The following is a 23631-nucleotide window of genomic DNA, read 5'->3' as shown; positions in this document are numbered from 1 at the left end:
GGCTACAACAGCTGCTTGGCACACAATGACAGAGGTTAGAGGCAGAAGAGGAAATAGAAGAGAGGAAGAGAGAAACTGAATGAGAGGGGGGGGGGTTCCAGAACACATGAGAAAATCCCTTCATGGTAAAAGAAAAAAAAAAAATTTAGAAACAGGAAGGAAACAGAAATTTGAAAGTGTTTTAAGACGTTGAAGAAGGAAGGAAGCCCTTAATGTCGCCACGATCCCCTACGATAGGAAATGCCCGAAGTAATGCTTTTGTGTGTATGTCTCCATATGTTGAACTGACTGTACTGCAAAACTGGAAAGTGTCAGAAAAAACTGAGTGAGAAGATGATGTAGATAACTTTGCAGTCAGTTAAAGAAAGTTGAGATTTGGAGAAAAGTGTTTTCAGCTTCTTGAAATGGACACTTTTCCTCCTCCTCTTCTCCTCAACCTCCTCAGACAATCAGCAGGTTTGAACCCACACACTTCTTTCTATGAGGTGGCGGTGCTGCCCACTGCACCACCGTGAGAACACTGAAGTGCTGTCCAGAAAATAAAACTGACAGTGCAACATACAACGGTATATCTATGGAACAAAATCACCTCTTCCATATTTAAAATATTACTGCCTGGTGGTAAAATACTGTCTGATCACAACCATTTCATCACATGTTCCATTAAATTTTTACATTTTCTCTTTCACTTTTTATTTTTATTTTAGGCAACAACTGATCGGCAGGTTCAGAAAACACAGTCTGTGGACATTCTGGTGCTTTCCCTGCTAATTTAATCTGCTGCTTATTTAATGTCGAATACTATTTCAATTTGACACATACTTCCTAGCCTGAAGTCCACTCAATACTTTTCTCCAGAGTTTTCCACCGAGGATACTCCATCTGCTGCAGGAGGATCAATTGCTGTTGCCAAGGTCAACAATGGACTTTCACAATCAATTTTCTCAAGTGATGATTCAGAGTATGTACTATACACTGTGAGAGAATTCTATCCATATCACCCACTACCAGTGTACTCTCGATGACATGTGTGTCTGCAATGGAAAGTGTGGGTTGCACTTAAAATACCACATACGGGGGAATTCCCCTCTGCTTGAACGTAAAGAATCAATTTTCCCGGAGAAACTGCCGCAGAGAGAACAGGAAGGTTGGATGGATGGATGAGGGTATGGGTGGATAATTTGATAGACTGAGGCACGAAGAAACAGGGAAGCAAGTGCGAGGCCCTAAAGATGACTAATTTGGCTAACAGATGAGGCCGAAGGTCATTCCCTGAGTTTGCACATGGGATCTCTGACCTTGCGGATACAGTCGAGGGGTGGATTAACAACCTGGCGGTGAAATGGATCGAGTCAAAAATGCAGTATGGGTCAGATATGTTTCACAGGCAACAGATGAACTCACTAAGGACAGCATCTTCAGATTGAAGGTCAGCTACGCAGACCTAGTACTGACGCTCAAGTTCAAGCTGCACTCCCCCACTGCAGAGCATCATTTGATGGATGTCAAAACAGAAGCAAAGGGAGAGCAGCAATGCACCGAGTCAAGTGCTTGGGTGTCTTGGTAAGAGGATGAGCTTCAAAGTAAAGCCTCTTCATTTTGCTAACGCTGAGCAATGCTATCGCTGCTGCCAGCGCAGCCTTTTCACCGTCTTGCCGACATGAATAGCTCCTTTTGTCACAGCGAAATTCCACTGGCAAGTCTTTAATTAGCTGGAGGGCTCTTCTCTTGTAGGCCTGTGTGGGCAAAAAATAGAGAAAAAAAGAAGATGGGGCACAAGGAAGAAGGTTGCTTAGCATGAAGGAAAATGTGGAAACTGTAAGAGAATTGAATGGAGAAGCTGTGAAATGATGTCTTCCAGACGTGGATAAAACTAACATTTAACACAATCTGAGTGTTTAGAAAAGAGGACAAAAAAAAGAATTAGTTTCTCCATCTGCTTGGCATCTTGTTTTCTAAGGCAGGAAACTAACAGGTGGTTACCTTCTAAAGCAAAAACACTGATAATGTGATCTGTCTTGAATCCTCAGTTCAGAATTCAAACTAAGCTTTTAGTAATAGAAGGTCTGTTAGTCCACAATGAATAGCATTACTCATTCTGTAAAAACGGTTGTCTTTTGCAGCTCTGGAAATAGAAAACAAACAATGAAATGGTCATCGGGATTGGTGTTATGGTAAGCCATGTGTTTCCCCCCCTCTGCCTGTGTCTCCTATGTGTGTTATCCTGTGAACTCCTTGTAGTCCTTTCTTTTTCAGCTTCCTTTTTTTATTGTGCCTCTGATTGCTTTGCTCCATTTGCCTAACCTGCCCTCTAGATTCACCAGAGTTTAATTAGGCCTCTGTTTCCTGTGTCAGTTGTTATGCTCTGTTTGCTCCCTCCTATTCCCAACCTCTGAAGGAATTTCTGATACCTCCAGTTGAGGATCATAAACATTCTTTGTTCCCCCAAACTTCCTTGTTTTAGACCCACAGACACACAGGCTTAGAGAGCGGTCAGTGACAACCTGGCAACCAAGGGATGTCACCTTCCATGTGAACGACGGGTGACCAGTGGAAGCTCTCCTTTGAGGCAAGCAATTGAAGTGACTGTGAAAGGGAGTGACGACATCTCCTGAGTGACATATGATTGTGTGGTTATTAGATTAGATCCACAGTGAAGGTCTACTGAAAGATGCTTTTGAGTTGCATGATGGGAACAGCATCAATCAACTTTTGGATGATTCACACCAGGGTTTAATATTTTAGATTTCTTTGCTTTGTTTTCTTAACATTACTTGCACAGTTGCATAACAGCCTACCCCTTAAACTATAATATAATCTTCATATTCAATAAAGAATACTTCATGGTGGTTCTGAATCTACAATGCATTTCCTGTGTGAATTATAAAATGATCACAGCTGTCTTGTGTTTTGCACAGAGCGTGTGAAACTTTGCTGGGCCCGTGTTCATGAGTGTCCTGTGACAAGTCGGGTTTCAGTCTTATGCGTGTGCCATTTGATCACATGCTTGTGCTATATTTGCGCTGACTGGACCACCTTCTTATATAGCACTAAGCCAACCTCAGTGCAATGTCGCATACTGCTGAACACTTTAGGATGTGGGTCGAAACCGTATGTGCAGATCTGACTGAACTAAAGCCAAGGACACACACTCCATATGTTCAGCAGCTTTCACCACGGACTACCTACAATTACCTACTTTCTTCTTTGCTTCAGACAGTGCATTCTGAAAAATCACCTCAAACTTAAAGGTGTAGATTCTTTAACTATGAAATAATAGCATAGCAAACTTGAAACCAGCAACTTCCTGTTTCCTGTTAAAGGCAACCTATTTGGCTCATTTTAAACTGCATGTTTTTATTCTTAAATAACTAGCTTTGCATGATTCAGAGTTCAAAATAGAAGTATCTGCTTTCATTGGCATCATACAGACCTAAGAGCAGAAAAATCTGTCAGAGACAGAGTGCTTACAGCAGTCTGAAGCTTTAGTTTATGGCTCACAGGGATTACTCGTAACTTTGCTTGTGTTCAATATGAGCATCCTCTACTGTAACAGTGTACATATGACAACAAATAAGGAAAACCAAATTAGGTTGTCTTTAACAAAACAAACACAGATGCCATAAGTAAAAACAATACGAGCGCGGTAATTAAATGTAGCATAGATACCTACGACACTGCAAGAAGATCCAGATGTCCAAAGAGACTGAGAAGCTGTGGGAGGTGTTTAAGGTTCTAATGTTCCCAAGCTGTATGTGACCTAAAGGCATAATGTCGTAAAGTAGCTTCCTGGCAAGAATATTTAATTATGTGATCTCAATTATCCATACAAGACTGGAAGGGTGCCAGAAAATCCAAATGCGGATACTTCGATAAGATCGCTCATATGCTGAGTCTTGTGCTCACCAAGACGGATTGCTTGATGCCTATCTGACCCATGCCTGGCCTCCATTCCCCTACATCATGTCAATAATAACACAATAATAAGAGCACAATAATAATTTGTGCTTCTTTAATTTAATTTAGCTCTTTGCTGTCCTTTCTCTAGTTTTATGGGATTTTCTTTGTTGTCCTTTTTTCACAAAGCTGTCTGACTGAAATAAAAGACGAATTAATATCACTGCCACATCTTTACACTTGCAAATGAAAACTATAAAACCTGATTCATAAATTCCTTTATGATGTTCTAACAATCTGGCTGTAAACTTTCACTATAGTAAATTGTGGGATTTTATTTTACAACTAGTGGTATTTGCCAATTATTAAAAACTTGCAATGACAGAAGAGCACAGGCACTGGAGATGCGAGGCTTGTGGTCACATTGAAATATTGCATTTTCAGCCAAGAAACTTTGATGCAAGCTGCAAGAAGCGCTGCGTTTTGCAGGATTTGTGCACCCGCTGCTTCCGGCGTGAAAGTGTGAAAAATCACCAATGTGATCTCCCCAAATGAAATACGCACACTGATCCCAGGGAAGTTTAAAACAGAAGCAGAAAAAGTCCTCCCACTTCAGAGGACATTCAACTGAAAACATCTTGAGGGTAAATTCTGTCAGTGGGCCCCAAGTTCAGCGCGTCGCCCCCTCCTCTCTAGTGGCAAATGTAAGGCTTTGAACTGCCGACTGGGAGGGGTGTGGGGAATTCACTGGCCTGTCAGGACTGAGTAATGGTGGATGGGAAAGATCAGATCCTGCCTCGCTGTTCTGCCTTCAGGGAGAATTTTATGACATAGCAGACCGAGCCACGCAAGGCTAAACACTGCATATCATAAAGAGCTCAAACTCTGAGTGCACAAAGTGTCACATTAACATATGGAAAACCAAATTATATCTTCTATGAGATGTTGTATTTAGAAAATTGGAATCAACAATTGGCAATTTTGAATGCACAAGTTGCAGAAATGGTCTTCACATAGATGAGGAAGAGTTAAGAAGAGTAAATTGCAGTACTTTTAAATTTGTTTACTTAGATTAGGGTAAGAAAAAGGTCTAATGAAGACCCTACTAATGCAGTGTATGTGCAGTGTAATATCAATCTGCAACAGATTGATAGTAAGCAGATGCCCCTGTTAATAGCTTTGTCGAGTGTGCATGAACAGGGCTCCTTTAGTTGTCTAATCCCACACTTGACAACATTGCTATCTCCTCCTTCCACTGCACTTAACCTTGACCCATCTCACTTACTCAAAATAAGAAGGAGAGTCAATCTAACATCTGGAAAAAGACCGGCTGTAGACCCACAATGTGCACGCACTAATGGCATAAAGGCAGAATTCCATCAAACAATTGCAGCAATTTAACAGCATCCATGCCAGCAGCCTAAGGGATCACAAACTTGTCTGGCAAAGGTATCCGGATATCCATTATTACAGAGAGTTGGGGAGTGAAAATGGACTGGCATTTAGATACTACAGTACTGAGGGTGATTCAGACCAAGTTCCATTCATACAGTTTTTTATTATATGCAGTTTAAAGACTGTATGTACTGTGTGGTCAAAGTGATAACCACTACACCACGATCCCATCCGAACAGTGCAATGCACTGCGAATTGTGTGCAGCTGCAATCTTCTCTAAATTGTCACGTGGTAGACACTTGGTCACGAAAGAAAAATGAAAAGTGGTTCGTTCAAAATTTCATATGAACTGTTTGTCCCCACAGTTATCAATTCCTTTGAATGAATAACTGTGGCATGTTTTTCTAACAGTTGCACATTGCAAAACAATTACATCAAATGCATGGCGATGGAGGTTTTGCACACCTGAGTTGAATTCAAGCTGTTTTTGTTTAAAAAAAATAATAATTCTCATCTGTGTTCAGACTCAGAGATAATTAAAAAGCCCTGTTCAGGCTGGAGACCTGTGCAGGCCTGCTGTTTATGTCCTCTCACAGCAAAATAATCAATAATGAATGAATGAACAGAAACAATGTGGAATGTGAGCAGAACTCATAATCCGCACTGTATCGATACCATCTAAAAGCACGCTGTAGTGTAACTCTTCGATATCCAAGGTTAAGGATGCCGTACGGTGCATTCCTACATCTAGCCAGGAGCATTCGTGCCTAAACCTAACCAAACAGCAAAACAAAACCTGTGTCAAAAAGTGAACTGAAACAAAGTATTAAAAAAGGAAATATAAATTTCCCAAATATGACATGAGGCCCTTTGTCACAGCTTTACATTGCTGGATGTGTTTGCCTTCAGTGTTTAATACTGCATTTGGTGCTTCATGTCGACCATACCAAAGGACACTGCGTGTATCATTTAGAGGATCCAGCATCTTTGAGAGTACTGCTTATCCAGCTGAATTAATTCAAATTTTAAACAAACAAAACTAATAAAACCTAAATGTACACAACTGTAAGTAATCAGTTCACACAAAGTTTACACTTTTAGCTCCTTTCTGGGACTTCAACATTCTCCAATTCTTGCATATATGAGAAGTTTAAAGGAGGAAGAGCAGTGGGAAGAACCGCCCAGAACACAGTGAGCAGGAAGAGATGTGACCTCGATTAGGACATATAGATCACAAATAAAGACAAGATGGAGTGAAGATGGGTTGCAAAGAGGCTTGCAGCAACTTAAACTTGCAGGTTTTCCTGTTTCTGTTTTAACCAGCTGCAATTTATGTTAATTAGGAATAAGCGAAATTGTTCCATTGTGCAGCTTTTACATGCATTTTAAAGCAGAACGTCATTTGGATTTGAATGCACACTTTGCTATGAAGCTGGAGATACTGCCTCTGATGTCAGGAATCAATAATAAAGCCAGCTGTGAAGAAAATAATTTTACATCGATGCGCATGCTCGAAACTATCCTCGCACATTTAAGAAAAAGGAAAACACAGAAAATGTTCTACCAAATACATCTATGTCGATCTATTAAGATTACGAATAGATCGGGCTGGGCTTTAGAACGTGTCATTCCAAGGGCGGTCGTTTAGCCTCAGTCTAGAAGACTAGGTTCACTGTACAAGCAGTCATAAAATTCACAGCTCTCAGGGAGAGGATGACTAACGAGAGATGGGGAGGGGGTGGCAATAAGGAGCGATAGAAGGAAGAGGAGTCACAGAGAGTGACACAAGGCTTTGCTGATGAGAGCCTGCAGAGCTGCATGGTTCAAGGAGACAGAAAGAGGGTAGTGCGAAGGTCATGGCAAATAAGGAGAAGACACTGGAACAGGGCTTGACAGAAGGCAAATTTACTGCTGGTCAAGCTGCATATAGCTTTGCTCCAGTGCCCTTGACACTGTATTTGAATGAAGTATGTGCTGGGAAGAGGAGTAATGGAGAATGGAGGGTAGAGAAAGAGCAGCGGAGGTATAATACGAGACAATGTTTCTGTATATTGTATTGAGATGTAAAAAACATCACACCCGTGACATAAAACATACACACAAAATGTACTTTTGTATCACTCTTGCAAGTTGACCACGTTGGAAATACCTCATTAAAATGCTGTAACTATTAATGTTAAACTAAATATATAAAAAGTGGTTACAGCAATGTACAGTCACTGGCATTTATGTTCTCAGCCTGTTTTGATGCCTTGTAAAAAGGGCAGGATGTAGTTAGTCCAGGTAGCTGCACCACTGATCAAACACCGTGATTTTTCTTCTATGAATCTGCAGTTTATTTGTATAAGGATATGGACCAATGCCACACAACACAGCATTTATAGTCCAAACTAATTTGCAGAGCTTGTTCGTAGATTGGCTGTTGTGATGTCCACAATGCCCTCATTTAAGCTTCAGCCAATGCAAACAAAGCCTGACAGGCATAAAAAATGGGTCCAAGAGATAATTAGGTTATGTTTATGTTACGTTATGTTGACCCATATAGTAACACAATATATCTAAAACACACTGACAGAGACTGCAAGGAGCTGTCCCTCTGTGTTTTATATGCTACATGTAGCACTTTAGCTGATCTTATGCATGAAATATGTACATGAAAGAATGTGTTTGTCCTCATCGAAGGGGAATCTAGCATTTTAATCTCCAAGGGAGCGTCTTTAGTCGAGTGTCAAATTACAGCTATATTCAAAATCTCAGTTGAAACTCCTTGTATGTTTACTATTAGCCCTTTTTTTCCAAATGAAATCTGCAGTTCCACCTGTCAAGTGTAATAAAGGAGAAGAATTATGACAGCTATGGATATTTCGCAAGCACACAGCCAAGAAACAGCCCCCTTACTCTTCCACTCCAAACAGAATAAAACAAAAATCTCAAAGCTTTAGAGAAGAAGAAAGGCCATTTATTTCTAGGGTTCCCATGTATTTTCAGTGTTTAAGCTATGCTATCAAGCTGCTTCTTGCAACCTCATTGCTACAGTACAAATTAGGGATGTGCATGTCTAATCGACTAGACGTTAGTTGGTGCCAGAAATATTAGTCGATTGAAAATATAATGTTTAGTTTATCAGTGCACAACAGCAGGTACCAGTTTAAACTTGTTAGACTGCCACTGGCCGCTGCCCGGGGCTGCAGATGGCTCTACTTCCCTCTCTCTGTGAATGAAGGTTGTATGTCCTAGATGCATGAAGGAGCATGAAGGAGCATTTCCGCAGGTCCTCTCTGCAGCTGTCAGACTGTACAATCAGAACTGCTCCCAACAATCATAGATGTTTACATCTGCGCTGTAACTGCAATAAGTTAATCAATCGATTCGCACTACAACCTGGGTTTGCCTCTTATCTGTAGTTATTTATATTTAATTCAATAACTGTACAGTACTCTGTTTATAGTAACCATTGTCCTTAATGTAAATATGTAAGAAAAATTGTGTATGTTTCTGTTCTGTGTCCTGTTTGTTTGTATATGTGTCTTTCTGGCTGCTGTTACAACCAAATTTCCCCTTGTGGGACAATTAAAGGATTATTCTATGTGCATGTGTCATGTCTAACATTTTATTAACATGGGATGTGAATAACAGTTTTATATACAGCTCAAAATATTTGTTTGCCCACTGTTTAACTTTGTCCATTCAAATTGTGAGAATTCTTTTTCTATTGTTTTAACAACTATTAAATTAATAGGCAGGAACATCTCGAGCACAGACATAAAACTGATCCTATTTAACTCTCTCAAAGGAAAAAACACATTTTCTGGGGCTTCTAGTGAAATCATGCTATCAATGTAACAGAGTGCAGATATAGTTAGAAATGCATTGATTGAGCTTGCAGGGACACGAATCGGATGATCGTGAGCAATCTTGGCCCCGACTACTGACTGGCAGGTCAGCTTCCCATATATCTGTCTCTTTCATTAACACTCAGCACTCGCATATCGGTGCAGGCACACACTTGTTAGCTTACAAACTCCCCAGTGTGAGTGAAGACACAAAGCTCGCTAAAGTAAACCACAGAGGGACCACCATGAAAACGTTTGTAACAGCAAACCTAATCAAACACTTAAAATCACCTCCACCCAGCTGAAAAAAACTAACTCACTGCAGGGCGAAGTTGTAAAGTTGACTAAGTTCTTTTATTACAAAAATAACAGGTTGCATTGAAGAATAGTTGATGAGTTCTTAGAAATAAAATGACAATCACACTTTTACAATCAATGCATCTCTACATCTAGGGTCTGAAACTTCCTGTTTTGTGAGTCAGTTATTGCTGATACATGTTAAAAAGCTAACAAACAATAGCCAGTGGTTCTGAAACTGCACTTTGGTGTAACTGTATTTCCTTTTTTGGATCTTCAGGGCGATCATTTGACCAAAGTCTGCTCAGAAATGATTGGTCCACAGAACTCAGCTCAAGATCAGCTTTTAGTACGAAAAATCCTGCTGGACCTTCAGACATAGTTGTCTGCACTGTCATAACAGCAGTTCTATAGGCTTTTGTGCCTATGTAAACAAAACTCCCCTCCATCCACAGAATTCAGGAAGGAAAAAGGAAGGAAGACGCACAACAGGTGCATGGCAACAGCTGTGTCCGACCAAAACTCAAGACATGCGTCAAATAACACCGGCCTCAGTGCCCAACCCAGAACAGAAGCTATCATCGTGAAGGCTAAATGCGATTAGTGTCTGGTGGTAATCTAGGGCCTATTCATTCCTGCTTAGAGTAGGTGACACATTTGATACAGAGGATTAGCCCACCTCTCCTCACTGTGCAGAGGAGGGGAAAATCAAAGGACAGTGGGGAGCAGTTGAAAAAGGGGAAGGAAGTGCGCGGAAGAAGACGAAGGACTATTAAAAAAAAGGGGGGAAAAAAGAAACGAGAGCAGAAGCCAGGAGTCCAACACTTCCATAATTAAAGCAGACAGTTCCTTTGTGCAGCCATGTCATTAACATAACCCAGCATGCTGCAGAGACTGCGGTGCGCTGAGTTCTTTAGTTAGTGCCTTAAGAACATATGTGATGAGAGGCTGGGAGACTTGAAGACTCTGATGCTGCAGATTCCACCACATGATGACTTTAACATTCAAAAGTTTGCTGACTGTAATTTCACGAGTCCAACTAACCTTTGAAACATCGCCACATGTGCCCAGAGCATACACTGACTCACTGCATTCACGCAGGCATCTGTAAAGAAGCCACTGGGATTCAGTTTTTAAGCTTTCATACATATGTGCATAATAAACTCCCTTTTAAATCTGTGACGTTTTACAGCACAATCAGTGACAATTAGGAGCTGACGTTTGAGGTCATTCGCTGCATTCAGCCACACAAAACAGCGAGAAACCATGTGACTCACCACATGATGTCACACATTGCAAAGGATATGCTATCTCTGTGTTTATCGCTGCATAATAAGCAAACTCTTCTCCCCATTCTCCATTTTTTTAATAAACTGAAACTTTCCTCCTCTCTGCTGTATCAACAAACACACATGCACAGAGTGACGCACTGTTCACATCACATTTTCTGTAGAAGAGACCCCGGGGACTGTGATCTCACTCAGAAAAGCAGAAGTGGAGTATCTACAGATTTTTACGAGTAGCCATGCGTACAAGAAATCAAACCAGGAATGAAGCAGCTAGCTTTAATGCTGGAGTTCTGATAAATACATAATCAGTCTGTATTAAATGCTAACACCATCTGCTAACTGTTGTCAATTAACACATAACGATTCTCATTATTCAAACCTAAAATACATGCGCAAACATAAATACACCCTTAAAATGGCAGGATTAATGTAACCACATGAACCAACCACACTGAACACTGCTTTCATTTTCTTCGCGAAGAAGAGCCGAGTCTGACAGACGTTTCTAGAGAGCAAAGATGAAAGAGCTGGAACAAAACTCTAATCTAAACCACACAAGCATAGCCCACTTTATGTAAATCTGCATCCACGTTTAAATCTGAAGCAACTAAATGTTTACCTAATGTTGTGATACTGAGCACAATAAGCTTTTAGTGTACTGAATGCACAACATATTGAAATACTGGTTATTTGCAGTGCAAACTCATACACAAGGTTTGTGATGCATCTCTGTAAAATTCTAAAGGTCAACCTGTTGTTGAGTTTTACATTTGTCTCTGACCTCTGACGATACTGACGGCATGACGGGGGCCAGGTGAAAAGATCAAAAGTTCTGCCTGCAGGTCCACAGTACAGGCAAACTATCTGTGTGGAAATCCTGAAAACAGTTTATTTCTACCTCAACTAAACTTCACTGATTATCCAGAGTTTTAACCCTAATGCAGAATATTTAAAGTCACGTCAGACTTTCAGTGAAAATATAATTAAAACATTTAAACCTTGAAGTGGATAGAAGGTACTGTGACCTTACAGTTGCTTCAAAATGCTGTTACTGGACTCCTGGCTAGTACATCTAAATATGAATGTATTTGTCCTTAGAGTCACTCTATAGAAAATCAGTGGGTCTCTCTATTTCCTCAGAATCACCTAATCAATATACATATATCTATCTATCTATCTATCTATCTATATCTATATCTATCTATATATACATATATACACATATACATAGAGAGACAGAGAGAGAGAGAGAGAGATACAGTAACTGTATCAAATTCAATAAAATAATGCAGAACTGTACTTGAGTATGATAGAACATTTTCAGCTGTTTGAGGCGTACTAGTCCCTCCTTTCTGACACACTGTCACATATGTCACATACCACCTTAATTGAGCATGACATCGATGCTCAACCCAATATCCAACATTTCTACGGGATCTTTGGAAAAACGCAAACAGATGGAAAAAGAATCTGAGTTCATGTTAGCGCATGGGATTGCTGAGCATACTCCAGCTCAGTTAGCGGGCTGACGAGGCTGATAATTCAGATTCTATACTGACCTGACTGTTACCAAACGCCATGCCTGCAAGGACTGCACCGATCAGGTAGGAAGAGCAAAATCTGTCAGCAAACATTAGCAGGTGCCGCTAACAGCCGGGACTAAGGCAATTTCAACTGTTATCACACTATTGCAGTTGTTGTCCTACTCTGCAATGCCGTTTGGGTTTAGAAATGCTCATCCTGCAAACATTTCAACAAGAGTTCCACACGGTTTTGCCTGGTCTGACGGGTTGTGCATCCTATTTCATGACGATGCAGTTTAAAGTGACATGTGCGAATCCCATGTTCAGGGTCTGTCTGCAATATCTGAGACATAAAAAAATACAAAAACTAAAAAATGAAGCTCTTGGACTTCAGCTGGGTTTTCGCATGCAAAAAATTACTGTTTTAATTGCCACCAGTGCACTCCTTTGGTCTGAGGCTGTTGTGTTTAAATGTGTACATGAATGGAACTCTACATAACATAAGTCAGCAAAGCTGGGTCTTGTTTTTTAGTGGCTGTGACAACATTAACCAGAACCTTTGCTTTTTTAATTAAACGTTGTTGAAAAAGTAATTTAGTTATCGCTTTCGAATTTCCTGCATCAGCTTTGGCATCACAACATTTCAGATAATACTGAGCTCTTAAACTGGAAAGTGCTTCAAGTTTTCAATCTTAATCTCAATGGGAGATGTTTACAGGAAGGACAACAAGTACTTGCAAAGAGGCTGAGATGCTCAGTTTACGGAAAACTCCAACATACAAAACCTTAATTTCACAGATCTTTACATCAGCAAAATTACGTTATCAACAGAAATCCCCACCACACACACACAGACTGTATTAAGCACTTTCCTGTTTATAGCTTTGAGCTTGTAGGGGTGGGGGGTGGGGGGTATTATGTGGCTCTTTCTATACTTGAAAGTGCAAAGCAGAGAAATACAAAGTTTCACTCTCTTTCAACTTTTGCATGTGCCAACTTTGGTCTCTGCAGATACGATTACAAAGAGGCAAAACTGTGGTGCAAAAGTTTTACGAGTGTGATAAACCAACACAGAAAGTGGGTGAAGTTTGCATGAGGCTGCAGTTACACTAGAGAAAACAGGGGTTGGAGACCATGATTACTGTGAGCACGTGACATCGACTTTCAATCACTGTACCTTTCAACTGATTGGTTCAGAGACAGGGACCTGAGACCTCTTACAGTCAGCTGCTGTCTTGATGCACTTTGGTCTACTTAACACTTTGGTTCATCAAGACGCTGGTAAAATGGGGATAAGACAGCAATAAGACAGAGTCAGTCTGCTGTTAATATTCGATTGCACTGGGTCAAGTTGGCACCTACATGCAATCATACTCAATAATACTACTTTTAATTGGGATCAGTTGCAAATCTGTTGCCTCAGACGTGTGGTGCAGTACTACAGCTTGGACTGACCACCAACAGACTACACAGAATAATGACCAATCTGCAATTTGGCACAGATTTATAATACATGAATTCATGAACAAAAAGTTGAAGCTTGTTCATTTCATTAATGACCAGATTTTTAGCAAGAGGCTTTGCAACTGAGGAGCAGCCACAGTCCTGAATGAAAACATCAACCCTAACCTGAATGTCATTGACGTCACCATTCAAATTAGAACTTGGAGTTTATGATTGTATATTAAAGGTTTTACATATTTATTGACTCTGAAGCTCCAAAATCTGTTGATCTCCATAAATGGAACAAGATGCCTCCTTCCCTGCATAGAAATCCACAGCCGACCTGCGTGATTGCCTTGTGGCCAAAATTGGTCACCACAACAATTTGCAATCAGTCCCAAACGGTAATGAAATCCAGTGCAATCACTCGCCAACCACTGGTTTTTCATAGCCACATGGAGCTTGCCATTCTATTTTTACTCTAGAGTGAGCGAGGCCTAAGAAGCAGTGGGGGCGGGGGCGGGGCAATAAGTGAAAGGAAGCAAAGGTGAAACATAAAAGAGGCGCAGAAAAAGAAAGACAGAACAGACAGTAAGAGTCAAATTGGCGATCTCCTCCAAATTTCGTGAAGTTTTCTTTTATCTTTCTTTAAAAAAAAATGTCCAAAAAGACTACCGTTCTTATGTAAACTATGAAGCTCCATGTATGGACAGAAAATGACTTTTTAAAACAAATCAGAAAGAACATGTCATTTGTTTAAACAATTTAGAGGGACCTTCATATGAGTTAAAACAGAAACACATGTTCTCATCAAACCCTTGGCAGCAAGAGTGTGTTAAAAGCTGCAAGAGTAGAAATTTATACTGCCAGAGATAAATCATAGTTTTTCAAAAAAGGAAAGCTACCGTTAACATCTAGCTGGGTTTTTAGTCATTTGCATTTTTATAAATTAGTATGCTTTTAAATGTGCTTATAGAGGACCATTCATCTTATTTCTCACAAGAAGGAAAACCTCAAAGAGACGCTGCCTTAGGGTCAAAGTTCTGCAATTGCTTTACCACAGTCGGCTTAAAGCCTACCTTCACATCTACTGTCAGACAGACAGAAAATAGAAACAACAAGGCAGTGAAATGATTTTAACCTACTGCAAATACAAATCATTTTACTTAAGATGGTTAGTGCAGTCTGCTTCAACTCGTTGCATTTCAGAATATTGATGTTCATGAGGTAGTTCGACTGGAGCATTTCCTTCAGGTTGCACAACTGAAAAAATATATATATAAAAAAGGAAATTGGTAGGGTTTTGGCAAGAAAATGATGAAGTGCAAAAGCAAATTAAGACACATGATTGTCCAATAAAGTTAACTGAAAGACACACATATCAATCACTGTCATGAAAACATTACTTTTAGATTTTGTTTTTTATCATCCAGTAAGTATATCAGCAAAGTGTGTCAGAGGGTGACCGGAAAATCACTGCAAGACAGCTGCACTTCTGCTTCTCACCATATATTTTCCTATGTAATAAAACTGCATAACCCTCTGGCCACGTGGCAAGGCCCCGCCCCAGTCTATAGGGAACATCTTAAAGAGCACACCCACCCCTATATCAGAATAAAACAAATTGCTTTGCTTCACTTAAAACTTGAACTCTGTAGCAGAACTTAGTGTGAACACAACCTTTGTCTTTGCTTATCTCCTCCTTTGAACGCTGCCCTGGTGTATACAGTCCAGGATTATGGACTTCACCATGATAATAAGGCAGTTTACCTTGCTGCCTATTCTTCTATGCACGCAGCTCTATGGCACAATACAGCAAGATCTTCAACAAGTGAAGCCACAGACATAGGCCTGTGTCAGAGCCGGCTGCAGGTCAGATGGTATTGCATGTAACTGTGGCCTTTTACTAAGTCTAACAGTGTTAAAGAGGGAGCCGCAGGGGGTAATTAAAAGGAAGATCAAAGTAGCTAATAACAGGCTCTCTTTGAAAGCACAGATATTTTAAAAGCCTTTCTGCTTTATGACGAAGCAGATTTGCGGAGGCGCTATGCAGGGGAGCAATGAGTTAAAGGGTTTAGGTGAAATTCATCTTGAGACACTTAAAAGGATGATTTTAGCATTTCAGCTTTCAGCTTCAGAAATGCTGTTATTAATTTATGTATTTTTAACCCTCAGACAGAGTGAAGCTAGCTGCTTCCAGTAACAACTGAAGCACTGATTTCAACTCTGTCTGAGGACGTGTAATCCAAAGTGGACGTTTGAAGGGGATGCAGAATGGGATGTCCTACCTCCTCTCAGCCAATGGTTAGGTCTCTTTCCATCCATAAACCATTCTGAGAAACAAACAAGCTGCTCAAAGTGGGCTGACCTAAGGTCACTCAAATTTTCCACTAATGACTGCGATTACAACAGGAGACAAGACCACAGACAATGAAAGAGGTTTCCCTCTGGTATGAGGTATATTTGTGTACCCTGCAGTCAGTGACCTGGTCTAGCACTTCTTCATCTGTGGGTGAGGTCAGGGCAGTGCTCCTCCTAGAACTAACAACATGCTGCATGAGTCAAACACAACCCAAACTAAGCAAGCTGGCCAAACAGGATCTCTCCAACAAAATGAAAAACAAGCCCAGTTCTCATTAACAGCGCAGACATTCAACCAGGACACTTTAGTACACAAACACATCCACAGCACCAGATATTAAAACCTACCAAGCACCAGTGTTGAGCATCAAACCTTGGATTTGTTCATTTCTTCTTTGATCTGATAAATACTTTGTTCTTTCATAATGCTGTCCTTTGTAAACTACCTGGGCTGTGCTCGCTGTCAGGCATGAAAGCGTCATCAAAATTAGATGTCACCTTTGCATGTTCTCACTAACACTTTATTCATGACTGGTTATCTGAACTGATGTAATGATTATGAAGTCACAGAGCATTGTGACAGCATCTTCAAGGACAGAGAAGAGTCATAAATTAATGGTTGTCGAGAAGTGAAAAGTTGCTCGTTTTAGCAACCTTCCCATTCTTCTGAACTGTGCTTGTTCTGATTGGCTGCATCTCACAATTAGAAAGTATGAATGACGGGTGGGCGGGGTATATGAGCTGACCACAGGGTTATCTGCTCTTAGTGACATCATCTTCTCATCATCTTCTCTTTTATCCCATATTCCTCAGTGTATTAAAAAATGTCAAATCAAGGGTTACTGTAGTATCTGTACCTAAACTCAAGTGCACTAGTGGCACATAGCTTCAGCTATTACAGTCGCTTCAATTTACATCCTCTCCATGCTCTGTTTAGTTACTGTGTGTGTGGTGGGGGGACTCTTTCCCTGTATGTGTGTTTGTATAGACGGGAATGGGCTCCAAGGAGTGGAGCAAAGAAGAGACAGGTGAAGTGAGGATAATGTTACCACCCCTCCCAGGGGCAGTCAACCCAATAAAACAGCACAAGCTGTAGCCAGCTCTGCTCACTACAACTCGCCCTGGTCCTTCCACTGACTCCTGTTTACTTAAAGACCTTGTTGGCAACTGAAAATACCTTCATTGAGCATTTTCAACAGCAGGATCTAAATAAACACACTAAATGCACTCTGTAAAATTCACCATATTATTATTTTCCAGCTTCACAGCTGCACAGGGCCTTACAGTACTTGCTTACAGTAGCTTCATAAGTGTCGAGCAGAAAAAGATTTCCAGGCTGATCTGAACTAACTTTGACTTTGTCACACTGCTACCTCCCTCCGCCTGCCTCAGAGAACAGCAGAGTAGAGACGCCTCGGGGAAACCAGACAGGCATCTGACAAGCGGCACCGAAAAGCGACAGCGTTTGCCACCTCATGGTCTGACCGATCGCGCTATCAAACTCTGCGGTTGATACACATGTAGTGCTGTTGTGTTAAAAAAAAACATAGCAACAACAAAGCTGCCAACCGCAACATAGATACTGTAGGGTGTTATGCATTTAGTAGAAGGTAGAACACCGGACAGCCAACCACATCCTGTAGAGATGTAGTGCTCACTACTGTACAACTGCACTCTTTAAGGCTTTATGTAATACCTTAAGCAATTGTAGCACTAAAGTACAAGTTTGCATGAGCTTGTAAATCAGCACTGTGACCCAATTATCTTGGTGTTCAAGTTGTGGAAATCTACCTAAAGGGTCTGTTGTTAATAAGCACCAAACGGCTGTTTAGGTTTTACACCAGTGTACTGGAAAAACAACAAACAAACAAAACAGTGGATCACATGACCCTCGAAGTCTGACTTTTTTCTTCTGGATAAGCAAAGATCACAATCGCACTGTCTAATGTCAAATGCAGTAATAACCAAAGAATGTTAAAACTTATTTGGACGATAATAAAACCTAAATGGATGTGTTGTGTTTCGTTTTTGGGGGGTTTTATTGTATGTTTTCTTTACAGAAAACTTGATTCCACTGATTTTGTACATTCTGTAATGATGATTACATACTGTAATCATCGTATCAACTGCCACATTTTACCTGGATCAGGTATCTCTGCCAGAGACCCAATCCGCGTAGAGTAACTGTATGCTTTCCTTTTGTACACGGAGAACTGTAGATGTGACAGATACTTGATCTGTGATCAAATCTATGGAAACTCTATCTCTAAGAGATCTGCTCAGGAGACCTGCAGCTTTTGCTCTGTTGGCTAACAAACCAACAGAGCAACATATCAAATGTGAGACATTTCTGGAGAAGATACAAGATAGAATACCGACTGTACAGTCAATGGAGAATATTAAAAGATAATTCAATATAAGCAATAAAAGATAAAGATATGCAGGAGCGGGATAAAGAAGGTCAGGCCAGGAATGTCATCATTTTGATATAAGGTCATGGAACAGATAAAAGAGCTCCCTCTGCACTGTAAAAGGCCTTTTTTGTCTCAACTGGTTCACTCAGTCTGACATACTGTTCACGTTTGCCAATTTACTTTTGCCAGAAGGTTTATGCTCATTTTCTTTTTGCCTTAGCTAATCACTAACAAGTGGTGTTTTCAGTCAACCAGGAACAGTACAACAGCACAGTGGAGCAGTCAATGTACCGATTTGATTTGAAACCAAAAACATATGCCAGTTTGAGACTGATTTCTGTAACGAAACGTACCACAAACTGTACTAGCTCATGGCCAAGACTGTAGTTTAGCCTCGGGGGTATCCCTGTTCGCACCACACAGTCGATTACTGTAAGAAAAAAAAAAGCTAAAATAGCCTAATGGGGACTATTTTTGTTTAAAACCAGACAAAACTAGTGAGCCAACGGATCTAAATGAAGCTATCTCATGAAGAACGCCATATGAATGAACAAAAAAGTAAACAGCATCAGTGTGCCCGGTGTCGTGGTGAGTGAGAAGGGCTAGCAATACCTGACTAGATTATCTAGCATAGCTTGGAGACTTCCAGAGAATTCAACTGCGTTGTCCTTATTCAGCAATTTTTCATTTTTTTAGTTTATTTTTTACATAGTTTTACGACTGTTGTCGTAATGCTGTCTCATATGTAAATCTGAGTGTGCAGGTGCCTCTCCGTGATTGGTGGATCCAGGGGACGGACCATACAGATTGGCTAACAATCTGGAGACAACGTATAAGATGACACCACCATGGACGGCCAGTCATTCATCCTCGGCCCTTCCCAACCGGCAGACTTTGTGTTCCCTGTCTAGCCATGTTTGTTTGATACAGGAGCATTAAGGGGTGGACTGACATTTTCTTTGATTACAGGTTTCTCATGTTTTTGTTAGTTAGGGAGGTACGTTGCTGTCGTTTGGTTTCACTATTTTTGAGTAGGTAAGTTTGATTTAACCTTGAGATAGGCTCCTTCTGTTTGTTATTTTGGCATTAGGTCCACCCCACAGTTATAATTCGCTCCTTTTCTTTGGTTTTTTAATCCACTCACTGGAAATAAGTCACCATCAAACAGTACTAATTGTGTGATGTAAATGGTAAATGGACTGATTCTTATATAGCGCTTTTCTACTCTCCTGGAGTACTCAAAGCGCTGTATACAACATGCCACATTCACCCAATCACACCCATTCTCACAAACACTTTCTCTATGCTTAGTTCTTTCTAACTACATTCACACACATTCATACTCCGATGGATGCATCGGAGAGAAACTTGGGGTTAATATCTTGCCCAAGGATACTTGACATGTAGACTGGAGGAGCCAGGGATCGAACCACCAACCTTCCGATCAGTAGGTGACCTGCTCTACCTCCTGAACTGCTTGGGGTCAGACGGGGATGGATCACCCTTCTGTTATGGTCTGGCCACCCCTAGACGCGCCATAACACATAGAGATAAATACGTTACATGAACCAGGCAACACGCCACTGCATTTATAGCAAAAGCTAGTTTGCGATGCCCATCCCTGCTTTACAAGTAAATAATTTACAGAGCAGAGCTTAGTCATTTTCATTCATCAGCTGATAAATGAAAAACCTAAAGAAAGAAAGAAAGAAAGCTAAGTAGAAAGATGACGTCCCCATTCCTGATGCCACCGTTGTGGGCACTGAGCTGACAAACAGAGTTGCTGAATAGACTAGAAATGCTGGCTGCTGTTTAGAGATCTGGAAAGAGGCAAGCCTCGCATACACTGCTAAAGAAATTCTAGACATCGGGTCACACAGGACAACTTCTAATTTAATAATAACTAGAAAAAAAGATGATTCCTGAACCAATCAAGAAAAGTCTGTTACTCATGTTTGGTTTCCAAGAGAGACCACAATAGGCTTGGACTGTTGTATATGATGACTGTACACTGAATGGCAACAGAAGAGGATGATGAATAGATCGGGACAGCCTCACCAATTGAGAACAGAAACCAGCATAACTTCACTGTAACAAAGAAAGTGTCTTGACAGACAACTTGATGTCCAAAGCCTTTCAAGCCACACACTCTGTTCAAAAAAACAAAAAGAAACACGCCAATCCGTTACAGCCTACATTTGTTTGATGCCTTTGTGTAAGACTAAATGAATGCATGGCCATTAAAAGCCATGAACGCCACAAGGACAAAGTCCTCATTGAAAATATGGTAATCATAAGCTCAGAGCTGTCTGTCTGTTCCGACTTCAATTTGGCACCTTGGGATTATTTCTGATGTTATTTTTAAATGTTGATGGGAACGCAGTGCCATTCCATGTAGCGCATAAAAGGCATGAAAAATATTAGGTTCTAGTTTTCAATGTGATAGTGACAGCTGGCGAGATGTGAGGGAGTTGGCTGTGAAAACGCGAGGCAACACATCCGCTTCGCACATGTGTTCTCTCTCCAGCAGTGAAGCCATCAAACTGAGAATCTAAACCAGACCAAATACAATGGACAACCAAAGACGGATGAACCAGCGAGAGAGTCGAAGCAGGAGGGGGTGAGGTTGGCGCCACAGCCAAACTCTGTAAATCACTGGACTAATGTGCAGCAGGCTTGTCATATGAGCATCTCGCATATGAAGGAAGAAACTTGGATAGTGTCTCGAGTAGCTCTATACACGTCCAGTCTCATGTACACAAAACCACATGAAAGAACAAAAAGAGGGCCTCCTTTGTCCACAGAGCTTAGCAGATCTTAGCGTTACACCACACCAGTGCAAAAAAATTAAAGACAGTTAGTTAATCAGCATATAAAAACCAGACAGATGTCCCGTATGGGAGAGGAAAACAAAGTGTAGATGAGTAAATGATTCAAGAGGGTCATGAAGAGGTAAAGGGAAGGAAGACGGAGAAAGTAATCCTCAGTCTGACTAAACTTTGGGCTCCGACAGACAACATCTGTAGAATTACTTTCTTTCCACTTGACTTTTTGGGGGGGAGCTGTTGCTTTTTTCCCCCTCACAAATAAGAAAAGCAGAGCGGGAATGAGCCCTGGAGAAAAGAGACAAAAGTAGAGAGAATTGTTAGATTGCCAATTGCACTTTTTTTAAATCTTTCTTTAAACACTGAAACAGGTTTTGATGCAAGTGATCTCTCCTTGGGTTCATTCTGCAAATTACTGCAGATGAATGGAAGCGACTGCAGGTCAAATGACACTGTTTTAATCCATTAAACAAAAATAAAATACGAGGTTTTAGCAATTTAGTTTAAACAAATTAAGTTTGTCTTAATGTGATTAAATTCATAAAACTAAATGTGAGCAGTTTCACGTAGGAACTGGGGGTTTTCTTGTTTTAGCAGTGACTGCAGATAATCAGGTCATGAATTCTGAAAAAATCCTTCCTAAGTCTTTCAAATATAAAAGCTGTGTGCTGTCTTTTTGTGTTATATCTATAAACGAAGGCAGATATTTCAACAGACTTTCGAGGTCTGGAAATCTCACACCAAAACAATCCAGATGCATAAACTGCCAAAGGAAAGGTTTGAAAATCTGATTTTGTAGGGAAGTCGTCTACCTAAAACAGTCTATTGATTCCATCGAGCCAGACTGGTGAAATATGTACCCGGCTACCGCTTTAAGATATTCAAACAAATGCGCTGGTTTAGAAGAAATGTATTTGCAACAATACAAAACGAAATTCCAAGTAGATCAAGATTAAAGTTTAAAAAACCCCCACAAACACTAACTACAGACACTGACAAAAAAATAATTAAAAAAAATCAGATTGCTCAATTTGAAACTCAGTTTGAAAATAATGACAAAGGTACACTTTGTGCTTGGGCGTCAATGATACACAGACACATATAAAATGTTAATCTCTCTAAAATTTTAACTTGGGACTACAAAATCAGCCATCCTTGTAGGAGACTGAGATAGTGTTAGTTAAATGTTAATCTATCAAATAGTGACAAAACAATACAAACTGAAGGTAAAAGAGTGGGAAAATGATGGACAGGGAGGAGTTAAGAGACAGGGGGAAAGGGATGTGACAGGCGGCAAAGTCTTCTTGGGACAGGTTGTCAGTGGCCTGATTGTCAGCCCCCTTTCTGCACACAAATACTCCCTGGGGTCAACATGTGGGGTGGCAGACGAGGAGCGAAGGGGCCCGGGCTGCTGTGGCAGCCTGTACTTGATTTAGGATGTTTGAATCTGCGCCAAAATTCCTGAAGGAACACAGTAAGCGGGGAGCTGGCCATAAAAACAGGCCCAGAACTGAGGCTTTAAAGAAGAGAAAGAGAGAGGGCGAAGTGTGGTGAAAATGAAATGTGTGTTTGAGCTCAGACATGCTGGTGTTGCTATGGTAAAACAGGACTCTGGAAATGAGGGGATGGGAGAATTCCAAATGGGAACACTGGGGGTGCAGTGTGTGCAGGGAGCCAAATGGATATGGTTTGAATGTGCATGCGCGTGCATGTATCGCATGTGTTAACACAAAGGCATAAAGAAAATTTGAAGGAGTGTTATGGAGGCACAGCAGAAGGTAAAAGCAAGGGGGGGGGATCAAGGCCAAGGATTCATGGAAAAGCAAGGCAGGTGAAAGTGAGACTGAACAGATCTGGGATCAATTTTTCAGTGATTCTTTTGCAAAACACGAGTGCAAAAACCTCAATTTGTCTTCGCAACATATTGTTCTGAGAGAATAAAATACCAACTTGATAAAACAACAAAAGAAGGGCCGCGGGTGTGCAAGCCCACAGTTCTCTTTGCATTTCATCTTTTTCTAAGCCTAGGCAAGCCCATCCATGTAAACCATTGTAACCTTTTGGATCAGAGGACAAACAATTTAAAATCGCTCATGGCAGGTATAGGGTCATCTCTCTTGCTCAGCCACCGGAAAGCTTCCTGCCAGTTTCAATGTGTTTAAACTAACTATGACTTGCTCTTTAAAATCATGACGCTTCTATAGATAGAAGGTGTGATATATTACCAACTTGTCCTGTTTCGAGGTGACCACAATGCACTGCAGGAAAATTCCCTCATAATTGTCCTGAAAATGTTTTCACACGTGCACTCCATCCCTGAACTTTTGCAGACATTTCCCAGCAGAGGTGCATG

The 23631-nt window shown here is 40.8% G+C and overlaps 1 protein-coding gene across 6 annotated transcripts in view; it reads right to left on the bottom strand.

The window, feature by feature from the left end:
• The window catches only part of thrab (thyroid hormone receptor alpha b), a 156963-nt gene that overhangs the window by 98099 nt on the left and 35233 nt on the right, over positions 1 to 23631 (bottom strand). The gene's annotated exons all lie outside the window — the stretch shown is intronic.

The sequence above is a fragment of the Oreochromis aureus genome, linkage group 8, assembly GCF_013358895.1.
Source record: "Oreochromis aureus strain Israel breed Guangdong linkage group 8, ZZ_aureus, whole genome shotgun sequence".
Taxonomy (NCBI): Eukaryota; Metazoa; Chordata; class Actinopteri; order Cichliformes; family Cichlidae; genus Oreochromis; species Oreochromis aureus.
Note: the sequence above shows the minus strand (reverse complement) of the source record. Positions and strands in the feature narration are given on the sequence as shown.